The sequence below is a fragment of the Neomonachus schauinslandi genome, chromosome 1 (genome assembly GCF_002201575.2).
Source record: "Neomonachus schauinslandi chromosome 1, ASM220157v2, whole genome shotgun sequence".
In the NCBI taxonomy this organism is placed as follows: Eukaryota; Metazoa; Chordata; class Mammalia; order Carnivora; family Phocidae; genus Neomonachus; species Neomonachus schauinslandi.
The window spans coordinates 28636826-28642093 of NC_058403.1; the positions used below are offsets into that span (position 1 = coordinate 28636826).

The 5268-nt window shown below is 34.1% G+C and overlaps 1 pseudogene; it reads left to right on the forward strand.

Moving 5' to 3' along the window:
• The first annotated feature begins 1012 nt into the window (after window positions 1–1012).
• LOC110571176 lies at window positions 1013–1535 on the forward strand (annotated as a pseudogene).
• Window positions 1536–5268: the final 3733 nt, after the last annotated feature.

A 5268-nucleotide genomic window follows, 5' to 3' on the forward strand; every position in this document is an offset into this window, starting at 1 on the left:
AAAGAATTACATCTGACTTCTCTTCAGAAACCATGCAAGCAAGAAGAGAGTGAAATGAAACATAAGTGATGAGAGATAAAACCCACCAACCCAGCATTCTGTACCATGTGAAATTATGCTTCAAAGTAAAGGAGAAATAAAAATTTTCTCAAAAAAAAAAAAGGATCTATCTTGTGAGAAATGTTAAAATAAGTTCTTTAGAGAGAAGAAATATGACATAGGTCAGAAACTTGGAACTACATAAAGAAAGGAAGAGCATTTGAAAAAGAATAAGTGAAGGTAAAATAAAAAAAAACATTTACTTTTCTTATTCTTAATCTATCAGATAACAGATTGTTCAAAATAATAATAGCAATGAAGTATTTGAAGTATTTGATTATGAAGTATTTGATTGTTCAAAATAATAATAGCAATGAAATATTTGAATAATAGCAATGAAGTATTCTAATGTGTAAGTATTCTTATGTATAAATGAAATGAATTGAATAATGGCAATGATAAAAGGGATGAGAGGAAGGAATTGGAAATATTTTTTGTTGTAAGGTACTCTTACTACACATGAAGTGGTATAGTGTTATTTGAAAGTGAGCTTAGATTAGTTGCAAATATATATGGCAAACTCTAGGGCAACCACCAAAAAACAGTACAAAAAGTATAATTGATATGTTGGGAAAGGAGAGAAAATGGAATCATATAAATGTTTGATTAAAACCATGAACGACAGAGAAAGTGTGGAAGACAAAAATGGGGACAAAGAACAAAGGCAACAAATACAAAACAGTAATAAATATGGTAGGTATTAATTCAATAATTTTAATAATCACCTTAAATATCAATGAACTAAATACAATAATATTCAGAGTGTATCCAAAAACAAGACCCAATTATATGTTATTTGCAAGAAACCCATTTTAAATATTGACACATATGGATTAGAGATAAAGGGATAGAGACATGCTAACACTAATCAAAAGAAAGCAGGGCTTTGGGACCTGCAGTCTTTGGTGCAGACATGGCCAAGTCCAAGAACCACACCATGTACAACCAGTCATGAAAATGGCACAGAAATGGCATCAAGAAACCCCAGTCACAAAGATACAAATCTCTTAAGGGGGTAGACCCTAAGTTCTTGAGGAACATGCGCTTTGCCAAGAAGCACAACAAGAAGGGCCTAAAGAAGATGCAGGCCAACAACACCAAGGCCATGAGTGCATGTGCCGAAGCTATCAAGGCCCTTGTCAAGCCCAAGGAGGTCAAGCTGCAAGCTCATTCGACTTGCCTACATCTCTCACCCCAAGCTTGGGAAACGTGCTCGTGCCTGCATTGCCAAGGGTCTCAGGCTCTGCTGGGCAAAGTCCAAGACCAAGGCTCAAACCAAGGCTCAGACTGCGGCTCCGGCTCCGGCTCCGGCTCCGGCTCTGGCTCCAGCTCCTGTTCCTGCTGCAGCTCAAGCTCCCAAAGGTGCCCAGGCCCCCACAAAGGCTCCAGTGTGGAGGCTTGTGTCTGCCAGTGTGAGGACAGAAGGACTGGTGTGACCCCTGGGCTTCTATCTGTATGGGACTGGTATCTTCCTTTGCTTTTTGTACAAATAAACCTGCGGCAGGCTCTGTCAAAAAAAAAAAAAAAAGAAAGAAAGAAAGCAGGAGTACCTATATTAACTTCAGATAGAGCAGACTTCAGAGCAAGGCAAATTATCTGGGATAAAGAGGGGCATTATATAGGATAAAGAAGTCAATAATCCGTACTGCATGGAGCACTGGTTGTTTTACGCAAACAATGAATCATGGAACACTACATCAAAAACTAATGATGTAATGTATGGTGATTAATATAACATAATAATAAGAAAAAGAACAACAAAAAAACAAAACAAATAAACAAAAAAAGTCCTTAATGTGTGTGTGCTTAACAAAGAGGGTCAAAGTGCATAAGGCAAAAACTGATAGAACTGCAAGGAGAAATACATGAATCCACTATTATAGTTGGAGTCTTTAAGACCCCCTTTATCAGAAATGGACATATACAATAGGCAAAAATTCAGTAAGAACATAGCTGAACTCAACAGCACTATCAGTCAACTGGACATAATTGATCTCTAGCTATATATCTATGTCATAAAGAATACTTCATCCAACAACTGCAGATTACACATTTTTCTCAAGCTCACATGGAACATTCACCAAGCTATACCACACTCTGAGTGACACACCATAAGAAATTTAAAATAAGAATCATACAATGTCTGCTTTCAGCCCACAATGGAATTAAAATAGATAGCCAACAGAAAAATAGCTGGAAAATCCAAAATACTTTGAGATTAAACTACATATTTCTAAACACATAAATCAAAGAATAAATCTTGAGAGAAACTAATAAATGTTTTTAAATAATGAAAATGAAAATACAACTTATCAAAATTTGTGAAATGCAGTGAAAGCAGTGCTTAGAGGGAAATTTATAGCATTGAATGCATATATGAGATGAAGAAAGATCTAAAATCAATAAGCTTCTACCTTAGTAAACTTGAAAAAGAAGTACAAATTCAATCCCAAAGTAGAAAGAAGTAAAGAAATTATAAAAATTAGAACAGAAATCAATGGAATTGAAAATAGAAAATCAATAGAGACAACAATCAAAAGCTGGTTCTTTGAAAAGATCAATAAAAACTCCTAGGTAGGTTACCTAGAGAGAGAGAGGGAGAGAGAGAGGGGAGACATGGATTACTAATATCAGAAATAAAAAATGCATCACCACAGATTTCATGAACTTTAAAATGATAATAAAGGAATACTGTGAACAGCTCTATGTCTACAAATTTGATAACCTAGATGATATAGACCAATTCCTTGGGAGACATGAGTTGCTATAACTCATACAAAAAGAAATAGTCTGAATAAGACTATAGCTTTTAAATAAATTATGTCAGTAATTAGTAACTATCCAAAACATAAAGCACCAGGCCCAGATGTGCTGGTAAATTCTATCAAACAGAAGGAAGAAATTATATCAGTTCTCCAAGTCTTACTAGGAAGATCAAGACACACACAGGTAATACTTTGTTATTCATCCTATGAAGCCAGTATTACCCTAATAGCAAATTTAGACAAAGACATTATAAGAAAACTATAGACCAATATGTTTCCATTAATATGGATGCAAAAACTCTCAACAAAACTTAACAAATGAATTCAACAATCCATAAAAAGAATTATACAACATGACCAATGAGATTTATCTGAGGTCTGCAAGGTTGGTTAAACATTCTAAGTCAATTAGTATAATCCATCATATTAACAGATTTAGATTTAAAAAAAAATCATATGATTGTATCAATATATGCAGAAAAAGCTTTTGACAAAATTCAACACACAGCCATGATAAAAACTCTCAGTAAACTAGGAATAGAGGGAAATTTCCTTAACTTTGATAATGAGTATCTACAAAGAATCTGCTGCTAATGTCATACTTACTGGTGAAAAACTCAAAGCTTTTCCACCAAGATCAAGAATAAGTACAGGATGTCCATTGCCACTATTGATTTTTAACAATGTACTAGAATTCCTAGCTAATGCAATCAGACAAAAAAAGGAAATGAGAGGGTTTACATATTGGGGAGGAAGAAATAAACATGTATTGCAGATAACATGACTATGTAAAAAAACTGAAAAAAATCAATAACAACCAAAATCTTCTCCTGGAACTAATAAGTGATTATGGCAAAGTTGCAGGATAAAAGGTTAACATACAAAAGTCAATTGCTTTCCTATATGCCAGAAATGCACAAGCGGGATTTGAAATTAAAAGCACATTATCATTTATGTTAGCACCCCAAAAAAGACAGAATATTTTACAGTATGTTTAGGAAGAATAAAATTGGAGGATTGACACTACCTGCCTTCAAGACTTAATACAAACCTATGGTAATCAAAAAAGTATGGTATTGGTATCAGTGAAAGAATAGACAGATAAATCAATGGAACAGAATAGAGAACCCAGATATAGACCTCCATGATTATAGACAACATTATAGATCTTTATCAAAGAAGTCAAGGTAATACAACGGAGCACAAATAGCCTTTATAACAAATCATGTTTCAAGAACTGGCCAAAAAATCTTGACCAGACCTAATGTCCTTCCCCAAAATCAACTCAAATGGATAATAGACCTAAATGTGAAACAAAATTCCTAGAAAGTTAGAATAAAACCTAGATGACCTTGGGTATGGTGAGGACTTTTTAGCTACAACACCAAAGGTATGATACATGGAAGAAATAATTGATTAGTTAGACTTCATTAAAATTAAAAACTTTCGAAAAGATAATGATAAGAGAATGAGATGATAAGCCACAGACTGGAAGAAAATATTTGCAAAAGACACATATGACAAAGGACTATTGGTCAAAATACACAAAGAACTCTTAAAACTCAACAGTAAGGAAATGAACCACCTGATTTAAAAACAGGCAAAAGACCCGAGCAGATAACACACAAACAAGATGTCAAGTAAGCATAGGAAAAGATATTCAAAAGATATTCAACATCACATGTTATTGGGGAATTGCAAATTAAAACAACAGTAAGAAACTACATACTGATAAGAATGATCCAAATCTGGAATGCTAACAATGCAAAATGCTGATAAGGATGTGGAGCAAAAGGAACTCTCATTCCTTGCTGGTGGCAATGCAAAATGGTATAGCCACTTTGGAAGACAGTTTGGCAGTTTCTTACAAAAGTAAACCTTTTCCTATCATACAATCCAGCAATCATGTTCCTTGATATTTATCCAAAGGAGCTGAAAAATTATATCTACGCAAAAATTTTCACAGATGTTTATAGTACTTTTATTTATGGTTGCAGAACCTTGGAAGCAACCAAGATGTCCTTCAGTAGATGAATGCATTAATAAACTGTGGTATTTCCAGACAATGGAATATTATTCAGCACAAAAAAGAAATGGGCTATCAAGCCATTAAAAGACATGGGGGAACCTTAAATGCATATTATTAAGTGAAATAAGCCAACCTGAAAAGGCTGTATACTATATGATTCCAACTTTATGAATTCTGGAAAAGGCAAAACTACAGAGACAGTAAAAAGATTGGTGATCATCAGAGTGGGCAGGGAAGAGATGAATAGGTGGAACACAGGATTTTTAGAGCAGTTAAACTATTCTATATATCCTACAATGGTGGATAAATGCCATTATACATTTGTCAAAACCCCTAGAGTATACAATACCTAGAGTGAATCGTAATATAAACTAT